We start from the raw sequence: 21,917 nt of genomic DNA, 5'->3' as shown, positions 1-21,917 counted from the left end.
CTCCTTTTGAATTTGTAGATAAACCTGCAGCATGACTTATTTGGCTATGTTACTACCTTCACCCTTTAAATATTTACCTAGTCAGATGGGACAGGAAGAATGGTCAAAACCAAACTGGCACATACAACTCTGAATGGGTACATGCATAGACTCTAGGAGCCTGAGGTCTCATCAGCCCATACTCCCTCCCTGCCTTGGCACTATTATTTCTCTTACCACTGGTGCTTTATTCATTGGGTTTTGAGGCTAGAATCTAGGACCATGAAATGTATTTTTTGGATCAAGAATTCAACCATGTTTCTAAGACATGGATCTGTTGATGGCTAACCTGAAAACAATTCTTTAAGAGTGAAACACATGCTTAGCCCCTAGGGAGAAGAGCAATGGTGTCCATGGAAGCAAACCTGATTCATTCTCAATTTGGGGGTCAGTTCCAGGAATTGCTATTGTCTGTTTTTCTCCCCACCTCCTTCCTCTTGCCGATCATCTACAATATCTTTGGAGGGCCAGCTCATTTCCATACTTCAAGACTCAGAGCCCTGAACAAAGTTGCCATTGTCTGTTTATCTCCACAAAGATCTTATGTAAACAGAACAGAATTTACATCTTAGTTGTTTTTAAGAGAGCTCATGAATTCGGTGAAGTAGCTTTTGGTATAGGGAAAGCAAATGTTATCACCAACGAAGGGAATCTAGGCAATTTCCTTCTTTTGCTTTCTCCGTTATTGAATATATTTATTTATAATTCACTACACATGAAAATCTCCTCATAGCTGCTCTGGTACATTCCTGCAGAGAATTCTGAATGCCATAGTGGTGATTAAGATATTATAACTACATAAATAGCATAATGGCTTCCCTTCATGAGCAAATAATAACTGAATTTGGTTTCCACATAATGGTAGTACTGAGTTCTATTTTAAAAGAATTCTGCTTAAGAATATTGAAGACAAAAATTGAATGCTTATGAAATAAGGGAAAGTTGAAAATCGCTTATTTTCATGATTATTAAGGTTATTATTATTGATTAAAATGTTTGGAATTGAATCATTGGGAAGCGTTATTCTTATAAATACCATTCTTTTAGCGTATTAATATACTTTCTTCCAACTAAAATGTTTACAGTGTAATAAAATTATTATAATGTAACATAGTTTTTAAAAAAACATGTACTCCACCTCTATCAAATATCAGGATTTTCTCATATTTGCAAATGAGTAAGTGTGTATAGCATAACTGTGCAATGGATTCTTTCTGCCCACTGCACAAACAAAATGAATTCACAGACACCACGGCATTGCCATGAGAGAGTTTAATTGAGGCGAGGCCAGCCACACCATGGGAAAGATGGAGTTATTAGTCAAATCAATCTCATCAAAAGCTCAGTGGTTTGGGGTTTTTCAAAGATACTTAGGTGGGCAGGGAGCTAGGGCATGGGGAGTGCTGATTGGTTGGGTTGGATATGAAATCATAGGAGACTGAAGCTGTCCTCTTGTGCTGAGTTGTTCTTGGTGGGGCTACAGGGGCAGTTGGCAGGTCCAGGTGGAGCCATAGGTAGTCAGACATGCAAAAAAGCTGAAAAGAGATCTCAAAAGCCCAATCTTAGCTCTTCAATAGTGACATTATCTGCAGCAGTAATTGTGTAAGTTGCATATCTTCTGACCTGTGGAATAATGGCTGGTGATCCCTTAAGGTTACCTCTACCCCAGAGCAGAATTCAGGCTCCTCCATCCTCCTAACCTGGTGGTCGCTCATTAGCTTTACAAAGCTTCACCAAAGAGTTTTGGGGAAGGGCTATTATCATTTAAACTGTAAGCTACCTGTCTCCCAAATTTAGCTTGTCTTAAACCAAGGAATAATTAAGGACAGCTTTGAAGGCTAACAGCAAGATAGGGGTTGGCTAGATCAGATTTCTCCCATGCGATAGTTTTCTTACTGCTATCATTTTTGCAAAGTGGTTTTAATGGTATGGTGGTTGAAGGCACAGACTCCAATTTTTTTTGAGATGGAGTGTCGCTCTGTTGCTCAGGCTGGAGTGCAGTGGTGCGATCTCGGCTCACTGCAACCTCCACCTCCCGAGTTCAAGCAATTCTCCTGCCTCAGCCTCCTGAGTAGCTGGGATTACAGGCGCCCACCACCACGCCCAGCTAATTTTTGTATTTTTAGTAGAGACAAGGTTTCACCATGTTGGTCAGGCTGGTCTCGAACTCCTGACCTCGTGATCCACCCACCTCGGCCTCCCAAAGTGCTGGGATTACAGGCATGAGCCACCGTGCCTGGCCGACTCCAATTTTTTTTGTAGAGACGGGGTTTTGCTAAGTTGCCCAGGCTGGTCTTGAACTCCTGGGCTCAAGAGATCTGCCTGTCTTGGCCTTCCAAAATTCTGAGATTATAGGCGTGAGCCACCACACCTGGCCCGTTGGCCTTTTCCTGATGAGTGTGTAGGAGCTGTGTTCTGTTAACATAATTCAAATGTAAATCCTTTGTTGGTTATGTGTATTGCAAATATCTTCTTTGAGTCTGTGGCTGATTTGTTTTGTTTTGTTCTGTTCAGTCATAACTTCATTTATAGTGCCCTTTTGAATAGTCTTATTCTTCTCCAATATAGTCACATTTGTCGATTCTTTTCTTTATGGTTGTGATATTTTGTCTTATTCAAGAAAGTCTTTCTTGCCCCGAAGTCACAAAATATGCTCCTTTTTTTTTCCCTAAAAGTTTTAAATATCTTTATATTTAGGGCTTTATCGTACTTGAAAAAAAATAAAAGCAGTTTTTCACAGGATGTGAGGTAAAAATCTAATTTTATTTTCCATTTGGATAAACAATTGTACCAACTGTGTTTATTGAATAGCTTATCCTTTCCCCACTGATCTGTAATGCCATCTATATCATACTTCAAGTTTCCTTTACCCATGGGTCTATTCCTATTCCTGGCTTTCTATGCTGTTCCATTGGGTTAGCTGTCCTTTCACACTATCACACGGTCTAACTTCCTCTAGCTTGGGGGGCAGGGTAATATATCTTGCCCATCTTCTAGGGAAAACTCTCCTTTCCGCTCCCACACCACACAATTTTGCTGTCCTCCTCTTTAGACGTTTAAAATTTTCAAGTTTGTGTGCTTGATTCTTTACTCTTCCCTATTAATTTTATGATTAGCTTTCTAGTTTGCAAAAGACTGTGTGGATACTTTGATTGAACTTAACCTTAGAGTTTGCCTTAAACTTATAGATTAATTTAGGGAAAATTGTATATTTAAAATTCAAATCTTCTAATCCACATATGCTGTGTCTTGCCAGATCTTCTTCTATATCATTTGACAATCTTATAATTTGTTCAAAAATGTTCTTGTATTTCTTTTGTTAAATTTATTTCCAAGTTCTTATGATTTTGTTGCTATTATGATTGGAAATGTTAACTGATTACATATTCTGATATTCTTTTTTTTTTTTTTTGAGATGGAGTCTCCCTCTTTCGCCCAGGCTGGAGTGCAGTGGCGAGATCTCGGCTCACTGCAAGCTCCGCCTGGCGGGTTCACGCCATACTCCTGCCTCAGCCTCCCGAGTAGCTGGGACTACAGGCGCCCGCCACTACGCCCAGCTAATTTTTTGTATTTTTTAGTAGAGACGGGGTTTCACCGTGTTAGCCAGGATGGTCTCAATCTCCTGACCTCGTGATCCGTCCGCCTCGGCCTCCCAGAGTGCTGGGATTACAGGCAGTGAGCCACGGTGCCCGGCCCATATTCTGATATTCTAACAGAGTATAGAAATAGTATTAATTTTACATGGTGATCTCATTTCTAGGAATCTTGATGAATTTTCTTTTCTTTTTTTTTTTTTTTTTTTTTTTTTGAGACGGAATCTCACTCCGTCACCCAGGTGGGAGTGCAGAGTGCAGTGGCGCGATCTTGGCTCACTGCAAGCTCCACCTCCCGGGTTCATGCCATTTTCCTGTCTCAGCCTCCCGAGTAGCTGGGACTACAGGCGCCCGCCACCACGCCTGGCTAATTTTTTGTATTTTTAGTAGAGATGGGGTTTCACCGTGTTAACCAGGATGGTCTTGATCTCCTGACCTCGTGATCCACCTGCCTCGGACTCCCAAAGTGCTGGGATTACAGGCGTCAGCCACCGCGCCCGGCCGATGAATTTTCTTGTAAGTTCTACTAGGGTTTCTTTTTTTTTTTTTTTTTTATTCTCATGGATTTTTCTCTATAAACAGTTATATTTTTTAGAAAACAAATTGTACCTTTCCTTCTAATATTTATACCTCATATTTCTTTCTAATCACTTGTCTTATTATCTCAGAAATATAATATTTAATAGAAATTGATATAAGGGAAATCTTTGTCTTCTGAACTCTTACTGGAATACTTCTAAAGTTTAACCACTATTACATTTGTAGTAGATCATTATTTCTTAAAATAACTTTATATTAGCTTGCAAATTATTTTTATTATGAATGAGTCTTGCCTTCTGTTTCTAGTCCTTACTAATATTTACCGTCGTTTTGATCATATTTATATATATTTGCTTTCTCTTTATATTTTATTATTCCTGTGTGTTTGGATCAGACATAATCGTGTAAGTGTGAAATTACTGTCCTACATTGTCTAGTAGTTTCATAATCACTGTTGGAAATGCTTCTTCCCCCATGCCATAAAGAAATACCACTTGAACATAAATTTATTTAATAAGGCCACTTTTACTTCCTGCAGAAAGAGTACACTCGCCAGCAGTTTTGCCACAAGAGTACACCGAACAAAGGAGACAGGGTCATTTATAACCTGATGCATCCACCCTACTGCTGTGTCTGGTTTCCACTGGCTGGAATGGGACCTCATATTTGTATTTGTCCCGGTTGGCTAGCACCTTAGAACTTTTTAAAAGTGGCAAAGGTAGAGGAGAACAAAGGAAGGAGGAAGTAACTTGTGGAATGCTAAGAAAGGTAAAAACACTTTTAAATAACGAAGAGGAACAGGCTATGACCTAATGTTTGCTTGGACCAGTATAAGCATGTCAGGGCAAATATTTAGGCTAAATTGTGGGAGCTAAGAACGTAAAGTTCATTGATTTCTTTCACTCGCGTCCATGTGAAGAGACCACCAAACAGGCTTTGTGTGAGTAACAAGGCTGTTTATTTCACCTGGGTGCAGGCAGGCTGAGTCCGAAAAGAGAGTCAGGGAAGGGAGATAGGGGTGGGGCCGTTTTATAGGATTTGGGTAGGCAGTGGAAAATTACGGTCAAAGGGGGTTGTTCTCTGGCAGGCACGGGTAGGGGTCACAAGGTGCACAGTGGGGGAGCTTTTGAGCCAGGATGAGCCAGGAGAAGGAATTTCACAAGGTAGTGTCATCAGTTAAGGCAGGAATAGGCCATTTTCACTTCTTTTGTGATTCTTCAGTTACTTCAGGCCATCTGGATGAATACGTGCAGGCTTGGGCTCAGAGGCCTGACAATTTCCTTATTACAGCTAGCAGATATTTAAGAATGTTAGCACAGGTCTTTGAATATATTTTGCTTCTAAGAGAAGTTACTATTTATTCCTAATTAGACAGGGAGGAAAGTCTTTGAAGAGGAACCTCTACTTTACTTTTTACAGTCACATTTTTTAAAAGGGAAAAATTATAGTCACCAAATAATCCGCCTAAGAGATTAAAAAGTAGCTTTCAGAAAATTTGCCTAAAATTCCACCATGGGATTTTTCTATCTTTTCAGCATCATGTTGGATTAGGCAAACATTTGATCTTTGGTTATATTTTAATGAAGGTATCACTTTTATTGTTTCGTTAATAACAGGAAAATAATTTACACAGTTATCAAGAATTTTCAAATGCTGAAGTGTTCATAGTGTATAGCAGAAGTTGGCAAACTTTCCCCGTGAAGGGTTGGATAATAAATATTTTCTTTTTTTTTTTTTTTTTCTGAGACGGCGTCTCCCTCTGTCGCCCAGGCTGGAGTGCAGTGGCGCCATCTCCGCTCACTGCAAGTTCCACCTCCTGGGTTCATGCCATTCTCCTGCCTCAGACTCCCGAGTAGCTGGGACTACAGGCGCCCTCCACCATGCCCGGCTAATTTTTTTGTATTTTTAGTAGAGACGGGGTTTCACCGTGTTAGCCGGGATGGTCTTGATCTCCTGACCTCGTGATCCGCCTGCCTCGGCCTCCCAAAGTGCTGGGATTACAGGCGTGAGCCACCGCGCCTGGCCGATTATAAATATTTTGTACTTTGTGAACTTCATGGCCTCTGTTACAGTTTTGCAACTCTTCTGTGGTAGCACAGCCACAGACAATGTGTAAATGAATGAGTGTGGCTGTGTTCCAATAAAACTTTAGTTGCAAAAACAACCAGCAGCTGGATTTGACCCATAGGCCATAATTTGCTGACTTCCGGTCTACAGTAATCTGAATTAGTTGTTCAATAACATAAATGCCATCATATAAAAGTATTAAGTTCATGAGGGAAAAATTAACTATGCTTAATTTTTCATAGTTCATTATAATAAATAAGTAAAAGTGAAATTTTGATTGAAAATGGTTCACATGCTGATAATATGTTTTCTGAATGTTAGACTCAAAATGAATAAGGTACATGCTCAGAAAATTCAATGGATATATTTATTTTTACTTGTACTACTGAGGTTCAATAAATGTTAATTAGTCTATATTGTATAACTCAGTAACAATAGTAACACTAATGAATTTACAAGTTATAGTTATTTGGGATTTTATGTATATTAGAATCCAATGTAAAGCAATCCTTTCATTGACTTCTAAATTATTTAAGGATATATGTACAACTACTAGAGGGATTACTAATGAGACCATGATACGAAAAGCAAGATAAACTTTAAACTGTAACAGAACATAGAAACTCCAATGTCAAAATGTTTCCGCATGCTCTCAAAAATTATCCACCAAAGAGGAAAATCAAGAGTTTTGTACAGGTAGTATGGAATATTTTATGGCAAGTGTTGTTCCTTTGGGGGTAATAAAAATTACAAGGATAGACCATAAGCAAAAGCTGGAAGAGCAGGCTGTTTCACACTCAGTCTCTCTTTTGTCCTATCTAATGCCAGTTTCTCTCATCTGAAGTAACACGTGTTCTATGCCCTCACATCTTGTCTCTTAGTAAAATCTACACACAAGAGCACATCTAATTATCTAATTTCTTTTTATTTGTTTGAGACAGGGTCTCACTTTGTCACCCAGGCTAGAGTGCAGTGGCACTATCATGGGTCATTGCAGCCTCAACCTCCTGGGCTCAAGCGACCCTCCCACCTCAGTCTCCTACAGGCCGTTGCCACCACACCCAGCTAACTTTTTGTTGCCTAGGCTGGTCTGAAACCTCTGAGCTCAAGCAATCCACCTGCCTCGGCCTCCTAAAGTGCAGGGATTACAGGCGTGAGCCACCACACTTGGCTGCACATCTAATTTTTACGGTGTTTGTGATTCTTTGCAAGACTATTTCGATTTTCAACCTGGCATTCATTGTGCACTGAAAATAAATTCATCCTTTGCTAACAGGCATTCCAGGCAGCAGTGAAGAGGTTGGGTAGGGAGGGTAAGGAAAAGGGTCTCTTGGTGATGGGAGGGTGGCCATCTTTGGGTCCTGCAGTCACACCTTTTAGGAAGTTACCTGTTCAGACTATGAACCAGGCTAGTCCCATAAAGATGGTCTATGTAGTCAGTACCCAAATGGACAAAACCTGTGAAACAAACCAAAGCAAGGAATTTAAGAAGCAGCAATACATGATCATATAACTCCTGTAGTTTTAGCTTCATCATAGTAATGTTTTCTTTCTTCTAGAAAGGAATGGCATCAGGGCACATGGAGGCTCAGAAATTTATATTCCAAGAAGAGGTGCACAGGAACAGAGCAGATCCAAAGGTAAATTGCTCATGGGTTCTAAACTGAGCTGGGTTAAGAGATTTGGGATTCAAAAAGAATGCATTGTGCAGAGTGATGGAATGACCCTTAGAGATGTGAAATACTTGAAAGAATATGAGTTTTGGAATGTTCACCTTAAGTCTGAGTAAAAATCTGTCAAAAATCCATGTAAGAAGCATAATGTTAAATTATCCCAATGATAAAGCCTGGGCCTTCTGCTTCATAGGATAATATTTCCAGTATAAGAAAGGATTCTGTATATTAAAACTGGAGAAGATGTCATGAAGAAGGCCAGAAATGCATTGTTTTCAATAATAATGTGCCAGGCTTCAGTTTGGCAATCTGTGTAGGAGAACATTTGTGCAAAAGCCATCTCTATTGGAGAGGTTCGATCATCACATTGCTTTCTCTGTTGACTGATATTTTGAGAAACGAGACACATGGCAAGGAGAAGCCATGCTATTACTTTCAGGGGCCAAATGAAATGATTCACTTCAGGACACTTCAAAATAAAAATAAAAGTACAAATATAATTTAGGCATAGATCATTCCTGAACTAATTTAATTGCGTATTTCTTTAAAGCAGACAACCACCTGGAAGCAGTCATAACAACAGGAATAGCAAATCAACGCTGGTGAGCAAACTAAGTTAAATATTAACATCTAATTTTATACTGTCTTGGAAGCAGCTGTGAGTTTATTGCCTTTTTAAAACAGTGCTAATAGTTTATAAATGTAGCATGCATCTAGTGTCTTATCCTCACTGAAAGCATAACTATTGATTTATACTTAAAAAACCATAAATAAGTACATATCTCTACGGCTTATTGGAGTTATTTAGTGTTTCTATCAAATATATTACTAAGAACTATCTTTAAGAATTTTTTTTTTTCTGGAAAAGACTTCCAGCACTTCAAACTGACGTAATAGAAAAATCAAATAATATATATGTTTAAGTGTTTGTGTATTCTCATCAAAAAACTTGATTATCTAGGCAAGTGTATGAACCATAAAGTAATTAGAAGTTAATATAGTGTCTCCTGACTCTAGCAAGCACCTCAACCCTTAAGATATTTTTCAATTTCATGTTTAAAGACACAAATATAATTGGATTAGCTTTTCCTCAAACCAACTAATACAGCACGACTCTTGGAACTAAGGATGTTTTACAGATGCAGAGAACAGGCTGTCTAGGCAAACTGAATTTCAGTCTTTGAAGCAAAAGCAGTGGTCTCGAGAAGATGTTTACCTGCTCACTTTTAAGTCAACTCATTTTCTTTCTTTAAATATAATAAACAGCTTTCTCAGGTGTTTTTAAAGTAGGCGTATATAACTGTATGTGTATAGTTTCTTTAACACGATCCACTGAGGATATCCAGTGAAACAAGAAACACAAGCCCTATCATATAAGTCTAAACAGAAAGCTCTTGCTTCCTGGGAATGAAAATGTAATATTATAATGCAACATAAACCGGGTGAAGATGGGCAGTGTTAGGTAATTTGATTAGGTTTCTCTTAGGTCTCTCTGAAACTGGGGATATGTTAGGAAGAGGCAATGGCCATAAAAATACATTTTATAAAGTTCAACTTATTAAAAAGAATTTAGAAGTAATTAATCTGTAAGATTACTGCCACAAATCCTATATTAATTATCAACTAATTAATGATGAGTTAGAACCCAGGATTCTGGTAATATTAGCTCTGCTCTAAAACAAATGCCAAATGGTTTCAAAGGAATTACTACTTATGACTGGAATAACACATATTAAAAAGAAAAGCAAAAGGATATTTGACATTCTTCTCAGTAGTGAAAGTCTGATAATTGAAAATTACCCTTGTATCATGTGGCTAGTTCAGTTGTTAGAGAGCCAGAATATATATTTCCTAATAATATGGATCAAGGATAATACATAGTCCAGTCACTCTTGACTAAAGGAGTCTGACATTTTCTTCTTAAAACCGAGGTGAAAATTGATTGACTTAAGTTTTTATTTTTTTTTCCTCCAGGGGAAAAGATCAATTTTCTATTCTTATTACAATTTGTGGTGTGTGAGTGAGGTATGGCACTTTAGTGCTCTGAACACAATGAATCAGTGTGGTGTCCTGGTCAACACTTTTCTGACCATTTGTTAGCAGGCATTTTTGGAGATCTTGTAGCCATTCCACCCCTCCAGAGTCACAGTAAATTACAGCTTGCCATTTTCAAATCTGCTTTTGGGTATTATTTCAGTGGCATTAGCATTAAAATACATTTGTTCAAGATAAATGAATTAAATGTAAGAATGATGAAAAAAATGTTTTTAATCCTCTAATTGTAGAATATTGTCTCTCTTTAGATTCAAGATCAGCTAATATCAATTTGCCCCATTAGCTGCTTGAGACAAATTGGTCGAATAGCATTTGACTAACATTATGAGATGACAGGCTCTCTCTTAATGAATTTGATTATGTATTCACTGGCTATTTGTGTGTTCTGCTTTATTGGTCTACAGATTACATGTGTAAGGTATAATCACACAATGTGGAGGGCACACATTTTCTTCTCACTGATTAACCTTTCTTTTCACATTTCTTAACATGGGTAATGAAATCAAAGTAGAAAGTGACGAATGGTGAATGGTTAATTCTTTTTTTTTTAAACTTTTTTTAAAAATTTTATTATTATTATACCTTAAGTTTTAGGATATATGTGCACAATGTGCAGGTTTGTTACATATGTATACATGTGCCATGTTGGTGTGCTACACCCATTAACTCGTCATTTCACATTAGGTATATCTCCTAATGCTATCCCTCCCCCTTCCCCCCACCCCACAACAGGCCCTGGTGTGTGATGTTCCCCTTCCTGTGTCCATGTGTTCTCACTGTTCAATTCCCACCTATGAGTGAGAACATGTGGTGTTTGGTTTTTTGTCCTCACAAGAGTTTGCTGAGAATGATGGTTTCCAGTTTCACCCATGTCCCTACGAAGGACGTGAACTCATCATTTTTTATGGCTGCATAGCATTCCATGGGGTATATGTGCCACATTTGCTTAATCCAGTCTATCGTTGTTGGACATTTGGGTTGGTTCCAAGTCTTTGCTATTGTGAATAGTGCCACAATAAACATACGTGTGCACGTGTCTTTATAGCAGCATGATTTATAATCCTTTGCGTATATACCCAGTAATGAGATGGCTGGGTCAAATGGTATTTCTAGTTCTAGATCCCTGAGGAATCGCCACACTGACTTCCACAATGGTGGAACTAGTTTACAGTCCCACCAACAGTGTAAAAGTGTTCCTATTTCTCCACATCCTCTCCAGCACCTGTTGTTTCCTGACTCTTTAATGATCGCCATTCTAACTGGTGTGAGATGGTATCTCATTGTGGTTTTGATTTGCATTTCTCTGATGGCCAGTGATGATGAGCATTTTTGCATGTGTTTTTTGGCTGCATAAATGTCTTCTTTAGAGAAGTGTCTGTTCATGTCCTTCGCCCACTTTTTGATGGGGTTGTTTGTTTTTTTCTTGTAAATTTGTTTGAGTTCATTGTAGATTCTGGATATTAGCCCTTTGTCAGATGAGTAGGTTGCCAAAATTTTCTCCCATTCTGTAGGTTGCCTGTTCACTCTGATGGTAGTTTCTTTTGCTGTGCAGAAGCTCTTTAGTTTAATTAGATCCCATTCGTCAATTTTGGCTTTTGTTGCCATTGCTTTTGGTGTTTTAGACATGAAGTCCTTGCCCATGCCTAGGTTTTTTTCTAGGGTTTTTATGGTTTTGGGTCTAACATTTAAGTCTTTAATCCATCTTGAATTAATTTTTGTATAAGGTGTAAGGAAGCGATCCAGTTTCAGCTTTCTACAAATGGCTAGCCAGTTTTCCCAGCACCATTTATTGAATAGGGAATCCTTTCCCCATTGCTTGTTTTTGTCAGGTTTGTCAATGATCAGATGGTTGTAGATATGTGGCATTATTTCTGAGGGCTCTGTTCTGTTCCATTGGTCTATATGTCTTTTTTTTTTTTTTTTTTGAGACGGAGTCTCGCGCTCTCACCCTGGCTGGAGTGCAGTGGCGCGATCTCGGCTCACTGCAAGCTCCGCCTCCCGGGTTCACGCCATTCTCCTGCCTCAGCCTCTCCAAGTAGCTGGGACTACAGGCGCCCGCCACCACGCCCAGCTAATTTTTTGTATTTTTAGTAGAGATGGGGTTTCACCGTCTTAGCCAGGATGGTCTCGATCTCCTGACCTCGTGATCCACCCACCTTGGCCTCCCAAAGTGCTGGGATTACAAGTGTGAGCCACCGCGCCTGGCTGCATCCGTGGAGTTCTAAAAATCATTTCATGACACTCTAATAGTTCATTTACCATTAACAATGTATGTTCCACATTCTGAGAAGCTCAGAGGTAGTGATGCAAGTCACAATTGGTGCAAGAGGTCCCTGGGTAAGACCCTTGTCACATGTCCATCCAGAAAATGGTCAGGGGATTTTTGGCCAGGCAAGCGCACTCATTAAGTCAATTTTTTAAATGTAAAAACTCATTACATATGGTGCTTCATATGCGGATAAATCTTTCTCTCTGGAATTTCCAGCCATTTATCCTAGCTTGGCACTCTGTACCAAGGCAGAACTGGTCAAATTACTCAGCAGAGTAGCCAGAGAATAGTTTGGACCAGTGTATCAGGATTCAAGTCACAGCTCCGCCACTCATTGGTGGAAGAATTTTGGAAGAAGTCTATATTTTTTCAGGCTAAAGAATGGAGAATAGTATAATAATATTAATACCAACTACACAGGACTTTCGTGATGGTCAAATGTGCTAAAAATGTGTAATCTTTTAAGCCATGAATTTAGTGACTATATAATAATCGATTATCCAAATTAGAACATTTTTATGAATGAAAGAGGGTGCTATTAACAATTGTGTTGCAACAGTAGGCACAAACTGTGACTGATTCAGCAATCAGGATGCAGGTTCAAACTGAACGCAGGGGACTTCATTAATTTTAGTCATTTCTGTTTTACGTGGAAGCTCTTCTAAATTTGAAGTCAAATGACCATATTATCTGTGTTTTTGGTTTGCTTTTAGCAAAATATGTCCATTTATTTCAAACATTTCAAATATGATATTTCTCAGTCTTCTTTTTCTGGCCAGCCTGATATAGGTGGAATCTGGTTTTTAAAGTTTTGTTTTGGAGTGTAAGCAGAGTGTGGAGTGCCTAGGTTCAGATTTTTACTTCCACCGCTGACCAGCTTGGATACGGTTTTTAATCTCTCTGTATCACAGTGATCTCTTCTACCTCTCTCACATAGTTGTAGTGAAGAGTAATGAGTCAATAGCTATAGGACTTAGACTCATGCTTGGCACATATAAACACCATATAAGTGTTGTTAAATAGAACAAATAATGAGGCTACTGGAACTGAACAATACTCAAAACAACAAACTGCAATAGTTTGTGACAGCCTGTGCTAGACACTGGAGATAAAACAGTAAACAATAAAGGCACAGTCCCTGCCCTCAGGAAACTTCCAGACCTGCAGAGAGAAAAGGTGTTAAGCAAGCTGTCACATACGTTAATGATTTGCAACTGTGACTAGTGCTGTGAAGGAGAAAAGCAACGTGCAGTGTGTTGTGCCTCTTTGGGGACCCAATTTTATCTGTCCAGTATAGATCACAGTAGAACAATTATGTCTGCTGTGCTGGCACCAGAATCCTATTAATGAATGTAAGTATTCATTAGCTCCCAGGCAACTGCATCACACTAGAAACTCACGTTGAGCTTGTGGTCGTTAATACCCTCAGGTTTTTCTTTGCATGTGCTGTTGTCAAGATGGAATCCTTGGCTTTGTAATTCTTTAATTGATTTTTTAAAAAATCCAAATGGGGTTTTTTATATATATATAAAATATATATAAAATATATAATATATATACAAAATATACAATATATAAGATAATATATACACTATATACAATATATAGTATATATAATATATAATATATGTAAAATATATAATATATAAAATATATAATATATAATATATATAAAAATATATAATATATATAAAATATTTTATATAGTATATAAAATATGTATAATATATATTATATAAAATGTATAACATATTATATATTATATAAAATATATAATATATATAAAATATATATTATATAAAATATATAATATATATAAAATATATATTATATATTATATAAAATATATAATATATATAAAATATATATTATATATTATATAAAAAATATATATTATATATAATATATAAAAAATATATATTATATATAATATATAAAAAATATATTATATATAACATATATAATATATAAAAATATATATTATATATAACATATATAATATATAAAAAATATATATTATATATAACATATATAATATATAAAAAATATATATTATATATAACATATATAATATATAAAAAATATATATTATATATAACATATATAATATATAAAAATATATATTATATATAACATATATAATATATAATATATAACATATATAATATATAAAAACACATATTATATATAACATATATAATATATAAAAACACATATTATATATAACATATATAATATATAAAATATATATTATATATAACATACATAATATATACAATATATAATATATATAATGTATTATATATAATATATAATATATAATATATAATATATGTTTTATATATTATATATTATATATAATATATAAAACATATATATATAAATATATATAATATTATATATGAAATATATATAAAATATAAAATATACATGATATATATAAAATATGTATTATATATGTATATATATTTTTGAGACAGAGTCTCGCTCTGTTACCCAGGCTGCAGTGCAGTGGCATGATCTCGGCTCACTGCAACCTCCACCTCCCTGGTTCAACCAATTCCCCTGCCTCAGCCTCCCAAGTAGCTGGGGTTACAGGTGCATGCCAACACATCTGGCTAATTTTTTTGTATTTTTAGTAGAGACACAGTTTCACCATGTTGGCCAGACTGGTCTCGAACTCCTGACCTCAGGCAGTCCACCCACCTCAGCCTCCCAAAGTGCTGGGATTACAGGCGTGAGCCACCATGCCCATCCTACAGTAATTTTTAATAACATTCATCTTGATGCCTTTAGCTCTTCTTCTGGCCTGTCAACATAATTTTAAATTATCGATTCTTCATAATACTGGGCTAATGTTCTTTTTAGGTTATGTCAGGTTTAGATATACTGCATGTTTAGGTCTTATCCAAGGCATTTGGAAAGGTTTTGGTGCTGGAACTTTTCAGTTTAACATTTTAATTGTAATAACTTTTTTTCACCTCAAAACAATACTTCTTTCTGGTAGAAAAACGTAAGAAGATAAATTTTTTTTTAAAAATAAACACCTCTGTCACACCTTCATAACAGAAAGGCTATCAACATTTTAACATTTTACAGAATACCATTCTGTTCTTTTCTAATTTGAGAAAAGTGTACTTAAGAACTCAGGAGTGTATGTTACATATGGCTTCAAATCTATGGATGGGGCACATAGGCATGTGTTATTCTTCGATCACACAACAATAAAAGGTTGTGTGATTTTTTTCATACACACTTTGATTGTTTAAAAACACTTGCATTATTTTCTTACATTTTCTACCAGAAATGAGTATTGTTTTGAAGTTGTTATTAAAATTAAAATGTTTAAAATATTAGACTGAAAATATTCAGGGCTGGGTGCGGTGGTTCACACTTGTAATCCCAGCACTATGGGAAGCCGAGGCAGGCAGATCACTTGAGGTCAGGAGTTTGAGACCAGCTTGGCCAACATGGTGAAACACTGTCTCTACTAAAAATACAAAAATTAGCCGGGTGTGGTGGTGGGTGCCTGTAATCCCAGCTACCTGGGAGGCTGAGGCAGGATAATTGCTTGAACCCAGGAGGCAGAGGTTGTAGTGAGCCGAGATCGCACCACTGCACTCCAGCCTGGGCGACAGAGGAAGACTGTCTCAAAAAAAAAAAAAAAAAAAAAAAAAAAATTCCAGAAACCAGAACTGTTCCAAATGCCTTCAGTAAGACAGAAAGGATACATATCTAATTTAAACATGACATAATCTGAAAACATTAACATGGTGTTATGAAGAATCGAACTCTTCAGTTGTGGCTTTGTGTTATTTACATTGTCTTGCTATCATAAAACAAAGCTTGGATAAACATCTTCATAGATAAAACTCTAAATACATCAGAAATCAGAGCTTTTTACGTCTTCCTAATATATTTTCCCTACACTGTGAAGCAGTGAGTTCTAAAGTGGTTTACTCAAGAAACTTTCTGTTCCTCATTCATCCTTGACCATCTCATTTAGAATTCATCATACCCTCCTCCCTATACACAGTAATTTTTTGACCTCTTTCTTTGCCTTGTTTTTCCAGAGCACTTATCACAATTTAACACATTATCTAATTCTTATTTGCTTATGATCTCTATCTCCTCCCCCACTAAAGTGCAAGCTCCATAGGGCAGAATTTTTGTTTTCTTCACTGCTGTATTGCCAGTGCCTAGAACAGTAGCTGGCACCTGCAAGTAAGTGCCCAATAAATATCTGTTGAAAGGCTACAAAAGGGTCTCATTTTTTGGTGATCTCTAAACCACTAGAGCAACTCTACCTCCCAGTTCTTTACTGACAACTTGCAGCTTTCCTTTTCTGCAATTATGATAATGTGCACCCATTTATTTCTCTATCTGGCAGAGCACACTCCTCTTTTCCTCTCTGGGTCACAAGAGGGCACGGGGCTGCATGGAAGCTTCCTTGAATGTTACCTGTGCAGTATATTATTCTAATCTTTCCAACAACCATATTGGTTGGTTTTACTCATTATACCAATGAAGACAAGGGGACTCAGGGAAGTTGAATAATTTGCTGGAGGCCACCCAGTTAGTGATAAAATGTTCCTAATAAACTGTGACACACTGCCTCCTACTAACCAGCTGAGTAACTCTGGGCAAGCTATTTAATCTCTCGGATTCTTTTTCCTCATTTATAAAATTAAGGGGTTCCATCTGATTTCTGAACCTGACACTTTAGAATTATTTTGTGACTAGTATGACCCATGTATCTCTTAAAGGATTATTAATTGTGTTTTGACACAGGGACTTTTTCCTTCCTACTAATACCTCTATTAAACAAAGGAGGAATTTCTGCAGGGCGCTTTTATGCTTAGGACTCTAAAAAACATAGGCAGAAATAACCAGTCATATATTGCATTCCACAGTGTCTAATTAGTTACAGTGTGAAACTATCATAAAAAAACTGACCAAATATTACCAAAAGGATTGTGACATAAGCTGTGTTTCTACGCATTACATGTACATTAAAATTTTTAGTCATTCCTTTATTCTATGAAAATAACACCCAATTATTTCTGTAAGATAATGGCAATCATTGAGCACTTAATGTCTGTTCCAATAGTTCTAAACTCTTTAATGCATTAATCATTTAACCTCTCCAACAATGCTGTGAGGTATGTAATATTATTATTCCCCTTTTACAGATAAAAAAAATCAAGTACAGAGAGTTTTAAGGACATTGTCCAAAGTTGTACAAGATAAGTAGCAGAATCAGGATTTGGACCCAAACTGTATAATTTCAAAGCACACTCAGATGCAGCACAGTATGACCCAGGGCCTAGAGATTGTGTGTTGGGACAGTGTGTATCTCACATTGGAGTATATTCATTCTATGACATAAGAGAAAAACTTACGGCATGTTTTGAAACCCACTTATATAAAATGAGATTGTAATAGAATACATATATATCATAAAATAGAATACAATTCTATGTAATTGAATGGACTTCTACAATGGTATTTTTCTCTTAGACTGTTCCTTATCTTTTTTACACTTAATTCTAATTGTTTTAACAGTTTTTCCTACATAAATATATGAAATGTATTCTCTTTTTTCATTATATCCAAGCTATATAAATATGTAAGCCATAGTTACCAAATCATTGTCTTAAGGAATCTGTAATAATATATTTAACTTTTTACTTTAATAAACACGTTATTTTTTGGTGACTCATAACATAAATGTGCCAGTCTATAAACTATAGGAAAAGTGTCATTCTGCAGTATTTGAATTAGCTGCTTTTGCTGATAATTAGCCTTTCTCAGGGTTATGTCAATTCTCAATTGCTGCACTCCTATAATTTGTGATTCCATTCTTGTTTTTGGCATATTGATTGTCTGTTTTTGATGCATAAATTCGGAATGACCAAATTTAATTAACATTCTTTGAGTTAATTTTCCTCTTTTTGTCCTTGGTGAAGACCAGTAATGGTTGGTCAAAGAAAATTTAGGAAGTTATTGTTATCCATGCTCATCTAAGAATGAAAGCTATCTAGAGAAAACAAAAACAAGAAAAACTGCACATCTACATAGCATTTATGTATTTGTTAACTACTCATTCAAATTCATTCTATAAAGGAAGGAGACCTGGCTCCTGTCTTCTATGAGCTTTCAGTCTTAATCCTCAAATACTGTCTTAACTAGTGGCCTAATTATAAAAACAACTTGTTTGTTTTTCCTTATCTGTGAGCAAATCATGGTTATGAATCATGGTTATGATTCCAAAGCTCATTCCATTTTCATTCCCTGTAAGAGAAGCCACTTACCAGCAGAAGCACCTAATTCAAATGCTGCAGAATGAATTTTTTCCTGGAGTTTATAGGCTGACTATATTAGTCTGTTCTCACACTGCTATGAAGAAATACCTGAGACTGGGTAATTTATATAGAAAACAGCTTTAATTGACTCACAGTTCTGAATGGCTGGGGAGGCCTTAGGAAACTTACAATCATGGTGGAAGGCATCTCTTCACAGGGCAGCAGGAGAGAGAATGAGTGCTGAGTGAAGGGGGAAGCCCCTTATAAAAGCATCAGATCTTGTGATAACTCACTCACTGTCATGGGAACAGCATGGGGGAAACCGCCCCCATGATCCAATTACCTGCACCTGGTCCTGCCCTTGACATGTGGGGATTACTACAATTCAAGGTGAGATTTGGGTAGGGACACAAAACCAAACCATATCACTGACAAATTTATAGATGGGTCACTAAATAGTAACTTGCGTATTAAAGTGAAAAGTTAAATATATTATTACTGCTTCCTTAAAACGTGTCTGCAACTATGGCTATAGATTTCTCAGTTGTTTTTTGTGGTGGAGTGCAAACCCTTGATGTAGATTTGCCACAAGTCTAGATGCATGGAATTCACACAAATTGAATGTGTTTATTATTATAAATATGCACAAATTCAAGTAGCAAAATTCTTTAAAATGTCCTTCAATCAGCTAGCCATTTAATTTATTCAAGGAATTGTTATTTTGGAAATACGTATATAATATACCTGGTTGATCCTTTCTATGCCTGAATCTTGCTAAATTCCTTTTTATTCATTATTATCTGACTATTTTTTCAAAGGGTATTTTATTTATACACATTTATATGAGCAAAATGCATTACAAGTTGAAATTATTTTTTTAGTTTAATTGCTGTCACTTGTGTTACGGAGTTTTGATATAGTTTCCACTTTGACAAGTCAAACTTGACAAAAGCAAATATTGGCACAGACTGTCGGGTCAAAAATGAACTCCTAATGTGACAACTAAAGTGAACTGCTACAAAACCTGGCTGTCAAAATACAAGTTAGGGCTTTGTAATGTAAATACAGCTTTAAAAGTACAAGTTTCTCAGGCACCCATCTGTCAAAAGACAGGCTATGCTGTGTCCTGTGGTGCTTTGATGAGTTTGCTCACTCTTAAGGGTAGGGGCCAGGAGAACTGGGCTGCATGCCTCAAAAAGAAGAGGGCTGATATACAGTTGACTCCAGGTTTTACTGCTTTATGTTTTCCATGTTTCTTATGGTGGTAATCTATTATTCTTATACTGATAAAAGCTCCTGTAAATGGAAATGATAGAATTCTATTCTAAAATATGACTAGAAATCATATCTTTACTATAAGAAAAAAATACTTCTTACAATTTTATTTTTATTTTATTTTATTTTTTTGAGATGAGAGTCTCGTTCTGTCACCCAGGATGGAGTGCAGATGCATGATCTCGGCTCACTGCAACATCCGCCTCCCAGGTTCAAGTGATTCTCCTGCCTTAGCCTCCGGAGTAGCTGGGATTACAGGCACGTGACACCATGCCTGGCTAATTTTTGTATTTTTAGTAGAGACGGGGTTTCACCATGTTGGTCAGGCTGGTCCTGAACTCCTGACCTCACAATCCGCCTGCCTTGGCCTCCCAAAGTGCTGGGATTCCAGGCGTGAGCCACCGTGCCCGGCCACTTCTTACAAAATTTTTAAAGGAAATAATTAATTTTTTCCTGGCTCCTTTCAGGTAAAAAGATAACTTCAGCACCATCTTTGGTATGGTATTGAACGAGGTAGTGGGGATTAATGTCTGCAAAATAGATGTATGTGGCTTACCACCATGGGCTGTTTCAGGAAAGCTTTGGAAAAAGTGACTAACAAAATAGGCAGAAAGGATAAATTGCCAACATTTATGACATAGCATAGAGCATACGATATGTAATTGGGGAATCAGCTTTTATAAAACTCACATTTTAAAATCTAAGCAAATGACACTAACTACACAAGTTTCCCAATTTGCTACTGTCAACTGAACATCTATTATGTATTAAGCACAAATGTAGATAGTTAACATATGTCCCTTAGCTAAATTACACAAATGCGGAAAGGATTGCCAAGGGAGAGGATAATCAGCCCAGGGAGCAAGCATTCATTAAGGAGATTTCTAAGGAAGAGCAATGTTTTTGAAAATAACAGGAGCCAGGATGAATTGCATGTCACACCAGTTCTCAGTGATGTTTGGGGAGGAGTCCAGAGTTTTTCCGTGAACTTTAATCCATGAAAACAAGCACATTAACTACTTTCCCCCCTTATATTTAGGGCACCATTTTTAAAAGTTGACAACCTCCTGCAGGGATGTTCTGAAAGACAGAGACATCTTGTCAGAATTATGAATGTCCTTGGTGGATGAGGCAGAAAGAGGTGACTGTGTAGGACATTCCTGACAAGTCCTCAGGATTTGAAATGGTAACCATCTTTTTTGGCAAGTTTTTTTTTTTTTTTTTGGATGAGAGGAGATATTTTAAAAGTTCAGTCTCTACTGAACTTTTAAACTCAGTTACCTGTAGTTGTGTGGATAAGGGTGTGCATCCAATTGAGGTCATAGTATGTGTTCAATACATATTTATTTCATCTAATCCTTCCCCCCATTACTGCTGACAGCTTCTGAGTTAAGGATGAATTGCTGACTCCAATGCTGTTAGAAGGGGCATGTAGCGTGACCCAGTCACACACTTCCCTTACTCTAGTGTGTGCAGCCTCTCCTTTTGCTTCCACCATGAGCTATTTTCCTGCCCAAACTGAATTTATATACATATACATAGATACAGATAGCTATATAGCCACAATATATGCACATGTGCATGTGTGTGTGTTTGTGTGTGTGTATACATTTGTACTTGGCATGTGTATCTGCCATCTTCCTATCCTTCTGAAAATTGTTGTCCCACTTTACCCCAACTGATATAGTTACTATCCATTGAGACATAAGAAGAGTAGGAAAATGTGAATGCTTACAGGTGTTATTTCCCAGGGGTGTATCTATCTGAATTTTTAATAACTGTCTTGAATGTGTAATGGGTATTACAACCTAACCTAACATAGCCAAAAATAATTCCTGCCTCTTCACGCCAGCTCATGCAGCCCACTCTCTAAACATTACCTTGTTCTTCTGGAGTTTTCCGTCTTAGTAAATGGTCTCATTAACCATCCAGTTGCTTATTTAAGCTCCAACCCTAGGAATTTTCTCTCTTCTTTACTTTCTTACATCCAATCCATCACCAAGCTCTTTCCGTCTTATCCCCAAAATATTTTCCAAATCCATCCCACTTCTCCCGACCTCCACTGCTGTTATAGTCCAAGTCACCCATGTCTTTTGCTGAA

This window comes from Nomascus leucogenys, chromosome 4 (genome assembly GCF_006542625.1).
Source record: "Nomascus leucogenys isolate Asia chromosome 4, Asia_NLE_v1, whole genome shotgun sequence".
In the NCBI taxonomy this organism is placed as follows: Eukaryota; Metazoa; Chordata; class Mammalia; order Primates; family Hylobatidae; genus Nomascus; species Nomascus leucogenys.
This window is presented reverse-complemented; position numbering follows the sequence as displayed.